This window comes from Heptranchias perlo, chromosome 4 (assembly GCF_035084215.1).
Source record: "Heptranchias perlo isolate sHepPer1 chromosome 4, sHepPer1.hap1, whole genome shotgun sequence".
Classification (NCBI taxonomy): domain Eukaryota; kingdom Metazoa; phylum Chordata; class Chondrichthyes; order Hexanchiformes; family Hexanchidae; genus Heptranchias; species Heptranchias perlo.
In genome coordinates, this window is record NC_090328.1 from 44,026,733 (window position 1) to 44,049,441 (window position 22,709).

At 39.8% G+C, this 22,709-nt stretch overlaps 1 long non-coding RNA gene across 6 annotated transcripts in view; it reads right to left on the bottom strand.

Annotated features, from left to right (window-relative positions):
- LOC137320481 (uncharacterized) overlaps positions 1-22,709 on the bottom strand; it is a 227,307-nt gene that overhangs the window by 140,604 nt on the left and 63,994 nt on the right. For 5 of the 6 annotated variants that reach the window (XR_010962549.1, XR_010962548.1, XR_010962547.1 and 2 more), the window contains exon 4: positions 5,657-5,728. This is a non-coding gene — a long non-coding RNA (uncharacterized lncRNA). Of the gene's footprint in view, positions 1-2,337; positions 2,468-5,656; positions 5,729-22,709 lie in introns of those variants that run through there. The other variant, XR_010962550.1, reaches the window with a different exon arrangement.

Sequence of the window (22,709 nt, forward strand, 5' to 3'; positions counted from 1 at the left end):
TTAAATTATTGAAGAATAATGGATAGTTAGATACGATTACAAGGCAGCAATCACTTCAAGAAGTTCATATAATATCATAAACCTAGATGAGATTACAGCCTAAAATTACTCCCATGATATCCATAACATCTTGCACACAATGAAATTCATTACACTGGTTTTATTTCTTTATCTTGTCTAGCAGTCGGTCATTGATGACCAGTGTGCATATGTTAATCAACAGTTCTGTGTTAGGCAAAACTGCCCAATCAATGTCAGCAAAATAGAAAATAAGGAAGGAATTGCTAATATTACACCACTACCTGACATTAGACAAGTGGGCCATAAGCCAAAAAGAATGCTTCATGTGATATGATTAGCAGATATCTAGTCTGGTAGGAGTTTTTGCACCATGTGGTTATTTTAAAGTTGGACGTCTCAAAACTATTTAGTAAATTGCAAGGTGATAGTGAAGCAATTATTTCCCCTTTTTGATCTCCATAATGGCATCTTGCTACTACATAACCAACTTCATTGAGTAGAATGGAATGGCCTGGACTTCAGGACAGTTGGATGATGTTTACTGGAACACATTGATGTCACATAGCCCTCTACAGATAAACTAACTCCATTCCATATGCACAGGTGAATTGAGGAATGTGTACCTGTGGGTTAATGCCAGAACAACCATCTGGTTGGAAAGTCACCATTCTTACTAGGTTACAGGACCATTCTGAGGGAATTTCATTTCTGACAAAACATATGACTGTGGAGAATGTTTGGATATCTTTAACATTTACATTGTGAAAATTTGAAACATTTAAATCTGAATCTCAAATCCAAATATGGTGAAAATTTTCCAATTTTTTTTCAATGTCAGAGCAAGTTGTAGCTGCAAATAAGTCACAAAAAACTTGCAGCTTTTCGCTCTTCTTTCAGTTTCAAAGGTTCAGATGTGAGATCACAAGAAGTTATGGGCCAGAGTTGTGCAAAATCATCCTTCAACCAAACTACTTGAAGTCTCATGACAGTCCAGCTTGTAATCAATCCCTTGTAACAGCCTCTACCTATTAGAAACCATTGTAAGAGTTGTCCAAGCAGTTTTGTCACACAAGAGGGAATTGATGGAAGGCACTCTCAATCTGGAGATAACTAATCCTAGTGCCATTATAAGATGCAACTCTTAAATCAAATTGTGCAGCAAATTGATCATTGAACAGGGATTTTAAGACAAACACCCTGCATTTAATTAACAATTTATGAACAAACTGAATATGCAATTTTATTAATCATAGAGCCATATGATCATTATATTTGCTGTGAAATGCATTGTTGTGTGTCCAAAAAGAACATGTAACAGAGTATCAAGGCAGGGTCTTAAAATTTCCACACACATCTGTGATTTATTCATTGTTTATCTGAATAAAGTAAATTGAAATCTTGACTTTCAAACTTACGGAAAATTCTATATTAAATACTTAAGCTAAATAACTAGCAATGTGCTGCTTATGAGAGTTTTTAAAATTATATATATTTAAGTGACCTTGTAACTTACCCTAACAGTTCACAGATATTACTTCTGGGAACCACTCCAGATTAATATCACTGCTAGAAATTGAAGGTTGTCACAAGAACAAAGCAGGCTCTGGTTGAGAGCACACAGTACAGGCCTCTCCCCACCGATTGAGTTAATTCAAATCAACAACAGCACTTCTGATTGGTTGATGGTATTGCAATTATTTAGAATCAGATTTCCATGGCCCTGTAAGCTGTAACTTCTAGAACTCAGGGCTGTATTTTCAGTCCTTTTGTTGATGTTAATTAATTTTAAAGATATGGCATTTCTAATGTTGCTCAAGTAATGAACTACTTGAAAAATCCCAGCTTTAGCACATTGCTATGGGATGCAACAAAGTTGGGACTCCTTTATAACTTTATTTTAATTGGCTCCAATATTCTAAGGCAAGATTTTAAGCAGTTCAAGGAATGATTTTAAATCATACTTATATTTTTAATATCTTTACAGAAGCCCAGAACGCAAAACTCTGGTACGTCACAGTTTTGACTCTTTGTATAAACTGCCAGTGTGGCACCATGTAACTACAACGTGAACAAGGTGAGATGGTGTGGTCAAACAAGCAGTGTTGACTCCTGATCATCCTGGCATGCCTTCATTCATGCAATATCATATAAAGCATGACATGCTGTGTTTGGGAGGCTTGTGAAGAACCTTCCAGCAAAAGGGTTAGACAGGCTTTCACATCATACATGATGCTACCGGGAGGTCTGCTGGCACAACCATCATTAGGAAAAAGAACCCACACCAACAACATCCACCAAAGTGAGGTTTACCTTTCTCTACAGAAGTTGGGATGCAGGCTGGAAAGCCCAGAGCACCTCTCGGGCAGCCTGACCCCTGTATGGCATCCTCCTGCTCGTCCCTTTTTCCTCCACACATGTCAGCACAAAGGTTTCCTGGTGGCAAACCCTTTGGTGGCAGTAAAAGGAACTTGGGTCAAATTAAATAAACAACTTCACCTGGCGGTAAATCTCGTGAAAGCCAAAATACCAGCAGGAAAGAAAAAAAACAGAAGAAGGGCCTCTAAAAATCTTAATGCACTTGCCTTGAAAGTGTATGGGCCTTTTAAATGCTCCTTTCCTCCTGTCCCCCGCTAGGTTTCACTGGTGTGCTGATTTTGCGGCGTCTATCTGGGGCCAAAAATTGAAAGGAGCCCCTCCCCAACCTTTTTTAATACATTAATGAAGCTCCCACCTGCCTCCAGTGGGAGCGTCAGACGCCTACTCTGGCCCAATTCAAATATCGAGCAGAGCCGTAATGGAGCAGAAATCTGACATAACTCAGTTCCACCAGATTTCCGTTCCTCTTTTGTCTCGGTACCGCTCAAAACCAGGACGGTATCAAGACAAAAGGCCCCCCACTATCTTTCTACATTCAAAATCATGTCCCTTCATTATTTAAAAATTCGGTTATTTCCAATGAAATTACCTTTAGTTTTCTTAATCTCTTTTCAAATCTAATAGATCGAAACCTTGTCTCTGAATGTTTTCCAGTTGCCTGTGAGCGATGTCAATAGATGAGCCCGTAACACACTCGTATCAAATTTATTTCTTCACAATTTTAACAGAGGTGTTAACCTCAGTTAAAATACAAGTGAGAGAAACTTAATACAAGCACATTAAACATTTATCTGATAATAGTAGTCACTTGACCAGAAACTTAACTGGACCAGCCACATAAATACTGTGGCTACAAGAGCAGGTCAGAGGCTGGGTATTCTGTGGCGAGTGACTCACCTCCTGATTCCCCAAAGCCTTTCCACCATCTACAAGGCACAAGTCAGGAGTGTGATGGAATACTGTCCACTTGCCTGGATGAGTGCAGCTCCAACAACACTCAAGAAGCTCGACACCATCCAGAACAAAGCAGCCCGCTTGATTGGCACCCCATCCACCACACTAAACATTCACTCCCTTCAGCACTGGCGCACAGTGGCTGCAGTGTTTACCATCCACAGGATGCACTGCAGCAACTCGCCAAGGCTTCTTTGTCAGCATCTCCCAAAACCACAACCTCTACCACTTGGAAGGACAAGGGCAGCAGGCACATGGGAACAACACCACCTGCACGTTCCCCTCCAAGTCACACACCATCCCGACTTGGAAATATATCGCCGTTCCTTCATCGTCGCTGGGTCAAAATCCTGGAACTCTCTACCTAACAGCACTGTGGGAGAACCTTAACCACACGGACTGCAGCGGTTCAAGAAGGCGGCTCACCACCACCTTCTCAGGGCAATTAGGGATGGGCAATAAATGCTGACCTTGCCAGCGATGCCCACATCCCATGAACGAATAAAAAAAGAAGTAATTTCCAAGCTTATATTTTTCTGCAAGTATATTGTCCATAATACTTCTCCTCATGTAGCCACATTACTATTGGATGTCATTGTCACTTGTAAGGAATCTCTATTGTTCTGACAGTGTTCTGATTATCAACAGCAATGACTCATATTTATATTAGCGCCTTTAATGAAGAAAATGTGCCAGGGAACTTCATAGTTGCGTGGGGAATAAACAGATGCTGAAGCAGAGAAGGAGAGATTAGGAGGAATGACCAAATGGTTGGTCAAACAGGTGGGTTTTAAGCAGGGTCTTCAAGGAGGAGAGGGAGGTAGAGTGGAGAATTGGAGGGAATTTCAGAGAGTAGGAACTAAGCAACTGAAAACACTCCAGCCAATGGTAGGGAAGGGAGGGGGTATGCATGAGAGACGAGAGTTGGAGGAACAGAGAGTTCAGGAGGTCGTTGTAGTGCTGGAGAGTGGTTGCAGAAATAGTAAAGTGTGAGGCCATAAAGGGATTTAAAAACAAAGACAGGAATTTTAAATTTGCAGCGCTGATGGACTGGGAGCCAATGTAGGTCAGTGAGGGCAGTGATGGGCAAGCAGGACTTGGTGTTTAATAAGATATGAGCAGCAGATTTTTGGATGAGCTAGAGTTTGTGGAGTGAGGAGAATGGAAGGCCAGCAAATAAAGCGTTGGAGTAATGCCAAATGTGGATGGGCTGAGTTGGGAGCAGATACGAACAATGTTTTGGAGGTAGAAATTGATGGGCTTTGTGATGGAGAAAATATGGGGTCAGAAATTCAGTCAATTCTGAAGTTGTGAACTGTATGATTGAGTATGAGAAACTGACTGGGGAGGGTGAAATAGTCATTGTCGAGGGAGCAGAATCTGTGTCAGGGGCTGAAGATGATAGCTTCAGTCTTCCCAATGTTTAGCTGGAGGAAGTTAAAGCTTGTCCAAAATTGGATGTCAGACAAGCAGTGTAACAGTGGAGGCAAGAGAGTTGGTGGACAGGTAGAGTTGAGTGTCATGAGCATACATGTGAAATTGTGAAATTGAGACTACATGAACTAGGAGAGCTTAGTTTAATATTTTTTGCTGGATGAAAGGTGCAAAACATTATCAACTCTTGACAAAAAAACATCATTACAAAAGTGTATTTCAACAGCAACAACAGCAACTTGTATTTGTATAGCACCTTTAATGTAGTAAAACGTCTCAAGTTGCTTCACAGCAGCGTTATCAAACAAAATTTGACACCAAGCTACATAAGGAGATATTAGGACAGGTGCTTGGACAAAAAGGTAGGTTTTAAGGAGCATCTTAAAGGAGGAGAGAGGTAGAGAGACTGAGGGAATTAGGGAAGGAATTCCTGAGCTTAAGGCCTAGGCAGCTGAAGACATGGCTGCCAATGGCGGAGCGATGAAAATTGGGGATGCACAGGAAGCCAGAATTGGAGGAGCGCAGACATCTCGGAGGGTTGTAGAGCTGGAGGAGGCTACAGAGATAGGGAGGGGCGAGGCCATGGAGGGATTTGAAAACAAGGATGAGAATTTTAAAATCGAGGTGTTGCCGGACTGGGTGCCAATGTAGGTCAGCGAGAACAAGGGTGATGGGAGAACGGGACTTGGTGTGAGTTAGGATACCAGAGTTCAGGTGATGGACCTACATGGTTTCCTGTAAGGTGAGCTAATGGTTTATCCATTTCTGGATGCATCATAACTGACATTTTTGTCTGAAAAACGTGCCTATTGGGGTGGATTTTAACCCTACTCGCCTGGCAGAGGGAAAGTTGTTAAAATTTGCGACTTACCCGCTGATTAGCCAAACGGATCTCCACCATTTTTGATTTTTACTGACACCTCTGGACCGGCAGCTACACCACCTGCAAAAATACAGCAAGGTCCTTCTTTAAATATGCAGATCTGGGTCCGTGACATCATCAGGATGCAACTACAATTTTAACCACGGCCTGAGAGGCAAAGCTATTCAATGTAAATTTTTTTTACTTACCTTTGTGGGATCAGGAGGAGCAGAAGTGCTCCTCTTGGTCCCATAAGGAAAGTTTAGGCCTCCCTAGTCCTGAACTCTATCCTCCTCCCCACCAAGACAATCCCTGCCCCACACTTAGTGATTTTCTGCAAGCCGGAAAGGGCAGGAAATCAGATATGTTAATGAGGCCCGAAGGTTAGAATCACCGTGGTCTCATTCTCCTGTGGGAGGTAGGAAATTAACTCGTCACCGTGGTTTCCCACCGGAAACCCACTGTGAATTAAAATGCGCCCATTGAGTCAACCTTTGCGAATAACATTGGATGTTTCTGAAGGGTTAGTTTGAATTTTTATTTAGCTAAACTCAAATATTTATATATATGTATAGTTGTAACAATTATACCATTCTGTTTGAGAAACCTTCTATAAGCTATCTCTCATATTTTTGGAAAGATTAAGTCCATCTTTGATTTGACCTTGGAAAGACGTATTGGGAACTTTCCATACTGATGATTGGTTCCAATATCTATTATGTTAAAAACAGAACATTGAAAAAGTATTGCAGTTCTCGGTACTTATGAGTGAAAACTTGATGATTAAATCACCAGAAAATCAGGAGCACTTTAAATCAGGCATGTTACCTCTGAGCCCTATTCTATGATCTACATTCTCATCAAGCAAGGCTCTGTGCCAGAATGAGAGCGCATGGAATTGGAGGCAACCTTATGACATGAGTCTGTAATTAGTTGGGAGGTAGGAGACAGAGAGTAGGGATAAAGGGAACATTCACTAATTGACGGAATGTGACGTGGTGTTCCCCAGGGATGCGTATAGGGTCATCAGCTTATATATATATTCATGACTTGGACGAAGGAATAGAGAGTTATATAACCAAGTTTACAGATGAGACTAAAGGAAAGGACTTACAATTATATAGCGCAGTGCATGTTCTCCGGATATCCCAAAGCACTTTACCGACGATTAAGTACTTGTTTTAAAGTGTAGTCACATTTGAAATGTAGGTAGATGCGGCAGCCAATTTGCACACAAACAGCAATGAGAGACATGATTCATCTGTTTTAGTGATGTTGGTTGAGGGATAAATATTGGCCAGGACACTGGGAGATCTCCCCTAATCTTTTTTGAATAGTGCCACGGGATCTTTTACTCCCACCCAAGAAGATACAGGAGGCCTCAGTTTAATGTCTCATCTGAAAGACGGCACCTCGGACAGTGCAGAACTCCTTCAGTACTGCACTGAAGTGTAAACCTGGATTATGTGCTCAAATCTCTGGAGTGGTGCTTGATCAACAACAACAACAACTTGCACTTATATAATGCCTTTAACATAATAAAACGTCACAGGAGTGTTAACATACAAAAACTGATACGGAGCTAAAGAAGGAGGCATTAGGACAGGTGACCAAAAGCTTGGTCAAAGAGGTAGGTTTTAAGGAGTGTCTTAAAGTAGGAAAGAGAGGTGAGAGGCGGATGAGGTTTAGGGAGGGAATTCCAGAGCTTAGGGCCTAGACAGCTGAAGGCCCAGCTGCCAATGGTGAGGTGAAGGAAAGCGGGGATGCGCAAGATATTTGGAGGAACGCAGACTTCTCAGAGGGTTGTAGGGCTGGAGGAGGTTGCAGACTTAGGGAGGGACGAGGTCATGGAGGGAGATGCACACAAGGATGAGAATGTTAAATTCGAGGCAAAAGTGAGGCAAGGCTGATACCTGAGTTAGGTGGCAAAGTAAGTTATATAGTTGGGAGCATAAAGTTACAAAGGGACATAGACAGATTAAGTGAGTGGGCAAAACTATGGCAGATGGAGTTCAATGTGGGGGAGTGTGAGGTCATCTACTTTGGATCTGAGAAAGACAAATCAGAATATTTTCTTAATTGTGAGAGACTCGAAGCTGTGGAGGAGCAAAGGATTCCAGTGTCCACGTACAAAAATCACTAAAAGCTAGTGCACAGGTACAAAAATAATTCCAACCTTTATCTCAAGGGGTTTGGGATTCAAAATTGATAAAGTTATGCTTCAGTTATACAGAGCCTTGGTCAGACCCCATCTCGAGTACTGCTTTCAGTTTTGGGCACCGAACCTCAGGAAAAATATATTGGCCTTGGAAGTTACAGCGCAGATTCACCAGAATGCCGCCAGAGCTTAAAGGGTTAAATTATGAGGCTAGGTTTCATAAACTTTGCTGCATGTATTCCTTTGAGTTTAGAAGGTTGAGGGGTGATCTAATCAAGGTGTTTAAAATGATAAAGGCATTCAGTAGAGTTCATACAAAGAAACTATTTCCTCTGGTGGGGGAATTCAGAACAAGAGGGCAGAATCTTACAATTTGAGCTAGGCCATTTAGGAATCAAATCAGGAAGCATTTTTTCATGCAAAGTGTAGTGGAAATCTGGAACTCCCTCACAAAAGGCTGTGGATGCTGGATCATTTCAAATTTTCAAGATTGACATCGATAGATTTTTATGGGGTAAGGGTATCAAGAGATATGGAGCAAAGGTGGTAAATGGAGTTGAGGTACAAATCATTTGAGATACAGATACAGATCAGCCATGATCTAACTGAATGGCAGAACAGACATGAGGGGCTGAATAGCCTACTCCTGTTCCTATGTTAGCTGTTATTTTTTGGGACATGCAGCACTGCAGAAACAGATTACATATAAAGTACAGCTTCTGGATCACAGGGGACAATGTCCACTTAGGGGAACTGCTGTGAAACTGTTCTGAGAGGAAACAGTTCTATACAGTTGATGAAATGCAAAAAAAATGCCATTGTAGCTGCATACCTCTACAGTTTGAGTGGTCTGTGGCATCTTTATTATGTCCCGAACACGGCACAGAATGCATATCAATAGAAACAAAATTACAACAAATATAGCAACACAGTGCAAGACTACTTACAGCTGGGGAAAAAATGTCAGGAGTTTGCAAGTCAGGCAGTACAGCCCATGAAAAATGTCAAATAGGTGTGAAATGAGGTGAAATTACGAGGGCGAAATTTCTCCTCAGATTTAAAGTGGAAAACGGAGAAATCACTGCTGACACTCCACTAAGCTGCACTTCTAATTTTAAGCCAAATTCATCTCTGACATGCAGCAGCCTATGTGCAGGTGGAAGCAAGCAGCTTTCCACTCTTTTTTCTGCCAGTCAAATTATGTCATCAGTGAAGGATCACTGGTTTTTAATGATATGGCAGCCTCCGACCTAAGTTGTAGGTCCCAAGCAGAGCGTTACATGCCACCAATAAACTGCCCGTCACCAAATTACAATTGACATCTAACATCACTAAATCTGAAATGTAATTCTTTATGACAGGAGTGGTTATATTGGAAGAAAATAATTTACTTCAAGACTGGGGCTTTTCAGTGTATACCTGAAACGTTCTTATCCAAGTATGAGTCATGTCAAATTTACTGTAGTTGGAATAGGCATATATATAGACCAACCATAATTTATCCAAATTATACAGGTAATAGATATCTTATATATAATTACCTCCTTAGATTGCTCAGGATATCTAGGATTTCAGATACTACAGTTCACCGAGGTGCAGTTTTAATGACTTGTTTATTGTCTGTGACAGTCAAATTATGTTTGTGTCATGTAAAACAGCTATTTGTTATTTAGGGAGCCAATGAAGTTGGCATCATTTTGAAATATACTGTTACAGTAATTGTTTAATTTAAATGTGATTTTTACAAGGTAATAATAAGGTAGATTTTTCTTTTCCTCTATGGGCTATGGTGGTTGTTATATTTTATGCAATACAGGTTTCTGCAATCAAAAAAATGCAGACTATATAAAGTTCTTGGTCTACAGTACTGCTCTTCTGTACCTTGAAAACCTATGCCATGTGCAGATGCTATCAGAGCTAACAACTGTTTAGAATACAAACAGAAAATGCTGGAGAAGCTCAGCAAGTCAGGCAGCATCTGTGGAGAAAGAAACAGAGTTAAGGTTTCAGGTCGATGACCTCTCGTCAGAACTGGACGATGTTAAAAGAGTTAAAGTTTTTAAGCAAGTACAGAGCCAGGGAAAGATGGGGATAGGGGAGGAAAGAACAAAGGGAAGGTCTGTGATAGATTAGAGGGTACGAGTGATTAAATGACAAAAGGGATGATGGTGCAAGGCAAGGAAGGTGATAATGGGACAGGTTAAGAAACAAAAGATTGATCAGGAGTAGCCGTGAATGGCAGCAGCAGAACCATTACCAGCACTTGCTGTCTGAAAAAATGGGAGCAGTGTTTATGATCTGAAGTTATTGAAATCAATGTTGAGTCCGGAAGGTTGTAAAGTGCCTAAACGAAAGATGAGTTGCTGTTCCTCGAGCTCACGTTGAGCTTCATTGGAACAGTGTATGAGGCCGAGGACAGAGAGGTCAGAGTAGGAGTGGAAAGGGGAATTAAAATGGCAAGCGACCGGCAGATCAGGGTCGCGCTTGTGGACAGAGCGGAGGTGTTCAGCAAAGCGATCACCCAGTCTGCGTTTGGTCTCCCCATTGTAGAGGAGACTGCATTGTGAGCAGCGGATACAGTGTACTAAATTGAAAGAAGTATGTTTAGAGTTTAACTGTTTAGAATAACTAATTATACATTAATATTGTGCAGTTAACAGTATTTCAAGATTAAAAGTACGTTTAGAAATTATTTCTTCTTATTGAGAAAAGCCTAGTATTTAAAAGTGCCAGCTTAGACTTTTGAATAAGAACCTGCAAATGGTGTAGTAAATCTGGATTCAGTCAGCAACGAGTACTGAATATTAGGCATCTGCTTGTCTGCAGTAACTCATGAAACATCCGTGGGTTATGTTTAATTTATTTAACAAAGGGATTTTCTTCCGTGAAGTCGCTTTTAGATTCTTGAGACTAGACTAATTGTTTTTAAACCTGGGTCCTGATCCATTTGCTTTATGTAATTGTAATTTAATAAATCAGAATAAAGATGACAGACAATATTCCTTTGTTTTCCCAAAATATAACAGCACTAAACTGTAACGGTTGTATATGTGACTGAAAACATTTTTGGTCTGATTGCAAATGAAATCCTTCTGATGTAGAAATGCCAATCCATTGGATTAAAAGATAATCTAAAATTTTAGCTTTGCACAGTGCTGATTTCCAGCATGACAATTAGGTGTGGTTGGCCATACCTTGATATTTAAGGCTTACTGTGACTTGTTTACGATTCTTCAACAATTGGACACCATGTCTGATATAGGGTCAGAGGTGTTAGATTACGAGACTAATTTCAAACTGTCTGAGATTTGTGGTTAGCATTTTTGCACCACAGCCAAGAGTATGACAAATTCAAAATTTGTAGCTGCAGTCACTGAGGAATCTTTTGCACTTTATTAACTTTTCAAATGTTTCATGTTGTGACTGTGTGAATGTCACAAAAGTGCAACTGGAGGATAATCAGCAAGAGGTGACATTCCATTCCCGTACAAAGCTGTGAGGGAAATTTAGAAATCAAACGGCTTAGCTTGCTTGAGCCTGTAGATTGTACTCTTACTAATCACAGTGCTAAGAGTGAACTGGTGACAGTTAATACATGCGCACGTTCCAGCCTGCATATTAGAGGACACTTAATACTGACATGTTCTAATAAGTCTTGCAGATAAGTAGCATTCCCTGTGAATGTACGAGTCAATGAGAAATTTTAAAACTGACTGCAAGCGATAAGAAATTTTTAAAAATGTATCTTCTCACATCGATCCCATATCTATGTTTTGTTATTTGTCTATACAATTTAGGATGCATTTAGTTCTTTGGGTCATAGCTTTGGACACCTTACAAGTGATTCTGCCTCATATTTTTGCATAATATTACCTCTGGATTTGTTTTTTCTTGGGTTTGGATCATTTTATCATTTAAAACAGAATCTAGATTGAAATTACACAAACAAAATATCTTTGCCTGTTCTATTTTATTGAGTGACTGCTTCATCTGAGTTTTTCAACAGAATTCGTGATAATATGAGTTACAGGTAGGTATGAGCTGAGCAGGACACCCTGATGGGTTAAAGATTCTTGGAAGTTTGTATTACGCAGCTTTTACAAATTAATTAGCTTATATTTATCTACAAAAATTGATTTTTGAACAAGAAAAGAAAATGATTGTTCTTTTTCCAAGGGAAAAATAGTCTGCTTTTAGACATTAAAAAGATCAGTACAAATAAGTATTAGGCACCATTCACAGCATATTTGCTTCCTAAACAAATTCCACCATTTGGCAGATTGAATATGGGTGTTTGTGACTGTAAACATAACAGACAAATTCTTTATCAGTATGAGAAAATTGCTTTGGCTTTCTAATTTAGTAAGGAAATTGTTGAGCTAAGATTTATAATACATAAGTACTGTCAGTGACTAGTCTCTGAATTTTATTGGTTTATCAAAGATTGGCATTTAAAGAATCACGCTATGCCAATCTTTGAGTCAGCCACTCCAAACCTGCAGAAGGAGCCACCAACAACACTTATAAACATATATAACTGTGACAGAGCTAAAAGTGCAAAGTCTTTAAGGAGCTGCGCTCTTCAGAATTATGTGGTTTGACTGCCTTGTGAAATGGGACTGCAAAAAATTCATTTCAACTTTGTCTGCAGGCAATTCACCTTTGGCCTACAGATGATATGAGTCTCTTTGCTGATGGGTAAAGTATAATAAGTCAGGTCAGGCGGTCTGTGGATGGCGAAGGCCTATTTATTAGTTGAATGAGGCAGGTGTAGTATTCAGCGTGAGATTAGCTCATCTCAGCATGATAATTACCTTACAGGAAGCCCTGAAGGTTACATATCAGATAGCACCAATCCAGCTGAACCACAGAACCCATTCCCGAAAATGGAGTCTGTAATATAATCATATTTTCCAACTCAAAACTGACAAAATACTCTAGGAAATAATCAGTGTTCCGATTTGGACTGCTAATATAGTGTTAAACAGCAATTGTTCTGTAATTTTTTTAAACAGCCAAGAATAGGAGCACTGCAGATGTAAAGAGAAAAGCTTTAGTAAAGAATTTCTTCTGCTAAGCAAATCATCTTAGCTAAGAATCAGAAAAGTAATGCATATTATAATGTATGAAATTTATTTTTCATAATGCTTCTTAAAAAAAGAAACCTTTTTATAAATAATTATAGATGCTGCAGTTCTGCAGTGTGGCACTATTTTGTACTTTGAAGCAAGAGTCTTTTGATTTTTTACCACCCAAACACCTTCTGTGGATTTATTTTTTATATGTAAATGAAATCTAAATGTTCCATATTGTTGCAATGAAAGTACAGTGTGCTATCAAAGTGAAGCTGGGGAAACTGCCAAACCAGCCATCTTGTACAGGTTTAGAAAAGAAATGCTTAAATACCCCAGCACTTTAACCCTCAGGGGACTATCAGAGTCTGTTTGCACCACATCAAAAATCTGCTTAGAATTTTTGCTTTTTCTTCACAGAGTATTACAAGGTTTATCAATCTTTCACCTTTGAACAAAAATCAACTTTTGGCAGTCTATTATGTGATGAAAGGCATGAAAGCGTGAAGACGATTAACTAGTCAGAATTTTTTTTCAAACTGTGACCACCATAATCTACACAGTTCTATACAAGGCACCAAAATAGAAAACATTGCATTTTATGCCAGCACTCTTGGCACAAAATAGTATTTATCTAATTCACGTGCTGCACTAGCATTTTTAATAATTATATTATTATTTGTATTTTTACTGCTAAAGCAGTTTTTGGATGTAGCTTTAACAAACAGTAACATGTTTCCTTTGTAACTAATTTGGCTCCTTTGTAAGAAAGCTGGCTGAATTATTAAAGCTTGAGGAGTAGTGCCAAAACGTGTCTCGGCAGCCTCTTGCCATGTGTGGCAAAATCTTTTTTTCATTTGTTCTGGCTTTGCCTTTGCACTTACTTTACAACAGTTATGCTTAATAAACTGTCCAAAGCCCTTTATCTAAGATTGCCTTTCATTCGCATTTTACAACATAATTGATTTAACCCCCCTGCCCCACCCTTCTTCCCGGACCAAAAGATCTGTGTGGCATTTAAAAACCCTGAGTGTTCTCTTTCCTATAAGCTCTATGAAAATGATTTCCTATAAAATTGTAATCTTGATTATTTCAATCCAAATTAAAGAAATACATGAAGCCAAAGAATGTTTCTTTGTTACACATAATTGATATATTTGTACCATTCTTTGAATAAACTAATTGATTATCTTCTTGAACTGCTACAACAGCTATCAAAGCTTAAGAAATATTATCCTGTAAATTATTGTTGGTGAAATCAGTGGATTAACACTTAATGTGTACGTATGACATTCCTCTGACCACTATTTTAATGCAGGTATTAGCCCATTTATTTTAAATGAGTTAACAGGTTCACCAAGATTGCAGACAGAGGAATATCATACAAACACATTAAGTATTCAGCCACTAAATATCATCCATAGTAATTTCTGTGTTGTTGTGTCAATATATAGAAGTTCTAATGTACATATGGACTAGAAGCCTGTAAAGAATTCAAATTTATTGCACAAAGTGGTTGGCCATTGTATTTTTCTTTTGTTGTTGAGCTTTATAGTCTCATTTGACATTTGTTTGTTAAATCAATTAAAACCTTTAAATTAAATTAATGTCCAGCATTCTCTAACCCACACAGTATAGTTTTATTACACAGAATCTGGAATATTCATAAGTAACACGACCAAAGTATCTCATAAAGTAAAAATGGTCAGATACCACGAGTGATGTACACGTTATTTATCACGGGAGTATTGTACAGATACTTTTCTTAAGCAATTCATGACTAAAAAAAATCCAGTTCAGTCAAATTTATAAGAAAAAATTCAACTTTAGGTGTATTGCACTTCAACACTGTTGGACTGAGCATATTACATTTCAGTACATACATCAATTTCCCAGCTTACACATATCTCTGAAGTTTACTCTTTTAGTCTGTTTTGGCAGCTTTTTGATGTCAGTAAGAAACACTGCTTTCCCCTGTTTTATAAACATCTCTAGGTCTAAGCTGTCAGTTATTACTGATTTCTATCAAGCACTTCAGAACTTATGTGGCTATTAAATCATGTGAATTAGATAGAGCATTGCATCAAGAACACAGTTTATTCCTTTACTTGTACTCTTTGAACAACCACATCCTATTTAATAGCAAATATAGATCTCAAGCATGGCAGGAACTGCTTAGCTGTGTAGCTGCAGTGTCCTTTTAACTGGTGCAGTCCAGATTCTAAACTGGGTCCGGGGAATATCAAACTAAACATCCCCTGAGCACAACTTGTTTTTTTTTAATGGTTTAAGCGATATGGTCGATGTTTTCAAGTCCATAGATGGCAGCAGCATTTCAGGTAACTACAATGTTTGGTCACCATTTTAACTGGTGCTGTGATCAATATGGGGGTGAAGTAGAAAATGTTCCAATGCAGAATTTAGTTCTCAAGGAAAAACAAGTTTGGTACACATTAACTATTTAGGCATCTTCCTATTGACTTTTCAACATGCCGTCAGTGAGTCTTAGCCTATCCAATACAATTCCACATGATACACCAGCACTGGAGAAATAAACTCTCAAAGCCTCTGGCTTTAGTAACTCTATTCCTAATATAAATTTGAAATTATAACATATAACAGGTTATACAAATAGAATATAAAATCTACTACATGTGATAATTGCAAGCCCACCAGTGACTATATTGACCTTGCTAAGCATAGGCATAACTATTTTATTATTTACAAAAGTTTAATCAACTAACTGTACTGTAAGCTGTTTAAGAGTGTTGGTTAGATAAACAGTTAAATTCTGAATTCACAACACACTGAACTGTTCATGTCATATTACTGTTTCTCAAAAGGAGTTCTGCAGAGTATTAGTTATTTATAAATTGCATTCTGGGTCTGGATTTATTGAATTAGATTAAAAACATGTGTCTCTTCACTACTGTAAGTATAGAACATGTGCTATGTACAGTGGATCTTGTGCATTCATACAATGTGGTGTAGCTCCAAGTGTTTTTTTCCCCATTGTATCTCATAGTTCTAGTAAGTTGAAAGAATATGCTCTCAAACCTCCAGATATTCATTCGAAAGAATCAATTCAGAACTGATGTTATTTGAAAAGACTTAGAAATTATTCATGCCAATGAAGTGATATTATTAAATACAAACACTCAGAAATTTGCATTGCCAGCTGTAGTACAAACAAGCTGTGTTCTCTTCACGTGGTAAGACGGGGTTATTAGGGATGACCATGGATCTGGGCCAAAGATTCAAGGCAATCTGAATTTGGCTGGTTCAAGCAGCCTGGACAAAATCGAGCTTCACTGAGAGAGCTTCAAATTGTTATTATTTTCTAAATAATAGTTTTTCTGCTGTCTGGCCAGAAATTTGCTATTCCCTCAAGCAAGCCAGTGAGGGCGCATTGTAACGGGCTCTGTGTTTTAATCATGTGGCTTTAGTTTGTAACATGTACGAGGCCACATGACTTGGAGATTACATCATAATTTGGAGTTTTGCCCTTGGTAGAGACAGCACTGTGTGTGGTGCTTTGTGCAATTACAATAATGATTCAAAATGAGCTCCAACCCAACTTTGAAACATCTTTTTACACGTTTTAGCAGACCAGTAGTTAATGCCCAACAGTAAATGTTAAACAGATCAATCCAGGTAAACTAATAGTACAGATGGTGACACACAAATGTGCTAATATGTTGAAAACAATTCGGAAAGCTAATTCTGATAATGTGTGCTTTCTCCTCAAACATTAAACTTTGTGTGTAATATTGTGGCCACAAATTAACAGCCAGTATTTTTGTCAGTATATATAAATGTTGAATCATTTTCACTGTTCAGTGAAGGTCATTGAGCATACCAAATACTTCCAGAATGAAAAGATGGTGCCAGCAAATGGTCTGATGGGGGAATGATGACAAGATGTTCATCTTCCTTTTTCTCACTAGTGCAGCACAGAAGCAATGCATTCCATGACAACTTAGTGCAAGGTCAGTGTCATCTTAGTGTGCAAATGAAGGGACATTGTAAGGAGTTGTCAAATTGCAGATATGGTAAACAGTCTACTTGTAAGTTCTCCCTTTGATATGTAGGGATAGATTTTCATCTTTACTGCCTGGGCATTAAGCATTGCCTAGGCCAAGCACAGAAAGGAAAATCAGATAGGTAGGTTTCCAGGCCCCTTACAGAACCTCGCTGAATTTCCTTCCATTCAAATTAGGTGGATTCTGTTAACGGCACATGATCCATCCCATCAGCTTTTCATTTCTGTACTTCGCTCAGGTGATGTTAAACATCCTTAAGAACAGGAGTAGGCCACTCAGTTCCTCGAGCTTGTTCCGCCGTTCATTTAGATCATGGCTGATGTGTTTCTGTACCTCAACTGATCCGTAGCTCAAATCCATTTACTCGCCTTTGTTCCACGTCCCTTGATACCCTTACCCCACAAACATCTATCAGTCTCAGTCTTGAAAATTTCAATTGACCCAGCATCCACAGCCTTTTGGGGGAGAGAGAGTACCAGATTTCCACTACACTTTGCATAAAAAAATGTTTCCTGATTTCAGTTCTGAATGGCCTAGGATTATGTCCCCTTGTTCTGGATTCCCCACCAGAGGAAATAGTATCTGTGTATCTACCCTATCGAATGCCTTTATTATTTTACACACCTCCATTAGAAAACCCCTCAACGTTCTAAACTCAAGTTATGCAATCTCTCCTCATAATTTAACCTTTTAAGCCCCGGTATCATTCTGGTGAATCTACGCTGTATCCCTTCCAAGGCCAATATATTTTTCCTGAGGTTCGGTGCTCAAAACTGAACGCTGTACTCCAGATGGGGTCTAACCAAGGTCTTTTCCAATTAGAGATCACTTCCTCACTTTTGAATTCTAACTGCTTGAGATAAAGGCCAACATCCCATTAGCCATTTTGATTAATTTCTGTAGTGATCTGTGTACATGAATGCCTAAATCCCTTTATTCCTCCACAGCTCTAGTCTCTCACCATTAAGAAAATATTCCAATTTGTCTTTCCCAGATCCAAAGTGGATAACCTCACACGTCCCCACATTGAACTCCATCTGTCATAGTTTTGGCCACTAACTTAGTCTGTCTATTTCCCTTGACAACTTCCTGCTCCCATCCACACAACTTACTGTGCCCCCTAACTTTGTGTCATCTGCAAACTTGGATATCCAACTATCTATTCCTTCATCCAAGTCGTTAATATGCAAAGGTCCAGGCGGTAAATACAACAGTCTACTCTATACACTCCAGAGTATGAAAGCAATTTTCTTTATAAAACTGACTAAATGGTTTCACAGAGAGAATAACTGTTTCTGGGACAATTATGAAGGAACTTCAGGTACTTTACATCTATCAAGTAGAAAATATGTTTCACACCTCATTCCTTCTGTGCTTCCAGCCTGAGTTCTATCACTCAGGACTCCTAAAAATATATATACATTGGTGAGGAATGGACAGACTGTCCACAATATTTCTAATGCAGCAATTGCAAGGCAGGGACTGGGTGGGAATTGGTCTATTTTATAATCTCCCATAAAATACCACTTACTGTGGTCACATCATTCTGGTGCAAAAAGAAAAGATGGGCGTGGAGCTCCAGCGATCTGTGGTAGTGATATTTAGGCTAAATGTGGCTAATTATCCTTTAATGGCTGGATTTATGTGATTTCAACTTGTTTACTATTGAACAGATTAAGTTACTGTCAGCAGTAACAAAGCAATCAGTAACATGGAAAATGGCTAGCAGGTAAATAGGCATGTTCACAGCTCTCATTTACCATAATAAGTGCCTCAAAGTCTGCTCACCAGAATATAGGTCCCATTGATTTTAATGGTTCAGCTTTTTTTAATGTTCACTGTGTTTTGGGTAGTTTACATTAAAATGAACATCTAAAATAAGATCAGTATGGCCACTTCTGAGGCTTGTAACTTTTTGACCCCTCTTTTTCCCCTTATGCATGAACGTGCATGTCAAAATACACAAGTGATTTGCAGAGAATTAAAAGAAATCTGCAAAGTATTTCTTCGCCATTAACCTAAACTGATAGTTTCCCATTCTATCTTATTCTGTCCTAGATCACAATCAGTGAATTGTTCAATTCATGACCTATAAACAGCTGCATGACTGTCAATACAGTAACAAGGAGAAAATCCAATGTAGTAATTCTTGCAGAACAAATCTATATTGGGAGAAAATATCTATTTGGGAAACTTGGAAACAAGGTAGTGGGCAAACAGGATTATTGTGTTACTTGAGCATTCGTTTATGAGTGGATAAATAAACATGAGGGATAAAAGGCTAAGTCAACATTCCACTGCTTACTGCACTCATTCTAAAGCCCTGCTATGGCACCGAGTTCCAGTTTAATATTGAGATGACAAATTAGAAACGCTAAGGGTTTTTTATGTCATCTAAATTGCACGTGTTTCAGTTACAAAATACTACATAGCTGTGGAATTTGATTTACAACTAGGTAAGAAAGGATCAGTCCACATTGAAAGAGACTGTCACAGATAGAAATTGACTGAAGGTGACTATTTAAAGCCCCCCAGACAAAATAGTTGGCTTTCTCACTCACTAATAAAAAGAAGTCGAATAAAGGAAGTATTTCTCTGTGACATTCTCTGTGGTCAGGAGAGCTACAATAGAAAATGACATTAAGATTACAGGGAATATAAAATACAATGTGAAAGGCTTTTAGAAATGCTCACAATATTATAAATATACACAAAATTGGCTCCCACGTTTGCCGACAAAACAGTGACTTCACTCCAAAAGTAAAATATTATCTGCAGACATTGGTTCAGTTTCCACAAAAGGACAGATTGCAACTCTGGTGGCTCTAGGCGATAAAGTAGACAGCACCCTTCATACTAGTTTCCAGACTCTGCTGATTCTCAGGGAAATCAGGACCTAATAGCAGCCTTAGACCAGCAAAATCAATGATCAGTGGGGCCACAGATTCAGGCCCCAGAAGAATGATACCTGCTGGAGTCAACCTGCATGAGGCTGCCATCTCTCAGGACAGCAGCACAGGCCAGACATTTAGCCTATTTCTTCATAGCACCACACAAGTAGCATGTAGGTAGCAAGACAAGGCTGCCCAAGCAGTGGCTCCAGAGATGCAGCCAGTAGTGGATGCTTCTCAGGAATAAACTGTCATAAGAAGAGAGCTACCTCAGTCCCAGGAGCCTTTTGTACCACAAGAGCAACCAACTTGTATCTTGTGATACTAGTCCTCAGGATGCACCTAGGAGAAGCACTAGAAAGGAGGAAGAAAGGCATATTTCGTCACCCAGGGGAAACATGGTGTGAAGAAGTAGTAGGATTGATACTGTTGATATATTTATTTTGGTGACAATAAAAGGGTAACTGTACTTACTTTGTGCTCAATTATTCATGGCGCATGTTAGGAATTGTAAGATCTTGAAGGGTCTGATGTGATATGAGCTTTCAAGATGTATTTTGAATGGAAAGATTTGGATTGAACAGAAGGTGGAAGTAATGGAATAGTATCAGCGGTAATTAAGTGAGTCATTTCAACAGAAAAGAATACTTCATTAATTATTTGAATTCTAATGCCCCTTGCAGCAATTAACCCTCCAAATAACGTCCTCCTGATGCTCCCCACCATGCCCCACTGCCTCCAAAGCAATTGGGGCCACATCCCCAGGAATCTTTACGTCCAGGCCTTTTTTGACAACCACATCATCCAAGGCAGAGGAAGCTACAACTATGTGGGGTACCCACTCAGGACCATATTGCAGAGCCGCTCCAGATATATCAAGGCATTGAAAGTGCCCTTTTAACATCCCTATAGTTTTCTCAATTACAACTCTTGTAAAAAAATGTGCCTTGTTGTAATGCTGCTCAGATGCTGGATCTTTCAATTCACAGAAGAGTAATCATCCATGGCAGCAAGAGATACACTTTGTTGCCCACAAGTCCTCCAGATACATCAGATTCTTCCTTGAAGAGATCAGGGGGGGCAGAAGCATCATAGCAACTTCCAATATACCTGACACTGACATGCGGAATTCTTCATTTTAGGTCAGTTGTGGAAACTCTTTCTATTCAGAAAGTTTAGGAGGGTTTGCTATAGGAGCTCACAATGCCACATGAGTGTTATCTATTGCAACCTGCACTTTGAGCAACTTGATACAACTGTATAGTTCTATCATACTGCTACATGCCAAACTGAATGAATTCTGTCTCCTAAAAATGTGTCAGTTACCTGACAAGTACATGCCCAGACAGCACCCTGGGTGATAATTAACAGGTCCCCTGTGGCCACTTAAAATAAGCTAGTGACATAATGTTGAGTACCGTGGTGAGATAATGTTATCTGCTGGTCCTCATGCAGAAGGTGGCATAGCTCTCCTGTAGCCTCTTTGGTGAAGTGTACTCTTCTAATGCACAGCTCTCCACTGAGATCTTCACAAGATCTGAGTAGCCTGTGGATTCCCTGGGGGTGGGGGTAATATTTTATGGGGTACATCCTCCTCAACTGCTCCCTCATCCCTCCATCTCATACTGCTCCCCCTCCAACTCTATTAAAATAACAAACAAGGGAATTCCTAATGGGAATCTCATAACTTTAACTCAAAATCTCTTAATTTGTGGGGGTGGAAATGTTTCTCAATGGTCTTACAAGCCCTCAGTTTGTCAGAAGAAAGGTTAATTCTTTTCAGGTGCACAGCAAAACACTCAGCTCCAGAAGCTCTCTTGTCAATATCAGCTGGCAATTGGTAAATCTCCTTTATCTCATTGTGAACCACCCTCTGTGCAATGGGGGTGCTAATCATGAGATTTAGTCTTTTTTTTTATTCGTTCATGGGATGTGGGCATCGCTGGTGAGGCCGGCATTTATTGCCCATTCCTAATTGCCCTTGAGAAGGTGGTGGTGAGCCGCCTTCTTGAACCGCTGCAGTCCGTGTGGTGACGGTTCTCCCACAGTGCTGTTAGGAAGGGAGTTCCAGGATTTTGATGCAGCGACAATGAAGGAACGGCGATATATTTCCAAGTCGGGATGGTGTGTGACTTGGAGGGGAACGTGCAGGTGGTGTTGTTCCCATGTGCCTGCTGCTCTTGTCCTTCTAGGTGGTAGAGGTCGCGGGTTTTGGAGGTGCTGTCGAAAAAGCCTTGGCGAGTTGCTGCAGTGCATCCTGTGGATGGTACACACTGCAGCCACAGTGCGTCGGTGGTGAAGGGAGTGAATGTTTAGGGTGGTGGATGGGGTGCCAATCAAGCCGGCTGCTTTATCTTGGATGGTGTCGAGCTTCTTGAGTGTTGTTGGAGCTGCACTCATCCAAGCAAGTGGAGAGTATTCCATCACACTCCTGACTTGTGCCTTGTAGATGGTGGAAAGGCTTTGGGGAGTATCGAGGTGAGCCACTCGCCGCAGAATACCCAGCCTCTGACCTGCTCTCGTAGCCACAATATTTATATGGCTGGTCCAGTTAAGTTTCTGGTCAATGGTGACCCCCAGGATGTTGATGGTGGGGGATTCGGCGATGGTAATGCCGTTGAATGTCAAGGGGAGGTGGTTAGACTCTCTCCTGTTGGAGATGGTCATTGCCTGGCACTTGTCTGGCGCAAATGTTACTTGCCACTTATGAGCCCAAGCCTGGATGTTGTCCAAGTCTTCCTGCATGCGGGCTCGGACTGCTTCATTATTTGAGGGGTTGCGAATGGAACTGAACACTGTGCAATCATCAGCGAACATCCCCATTTCTGATCTTATGATGGAGGGAAGGTCATTGATGAAGCAGCTGAAGATGGTTGGGCCTAGGACACTGCCCTGAGG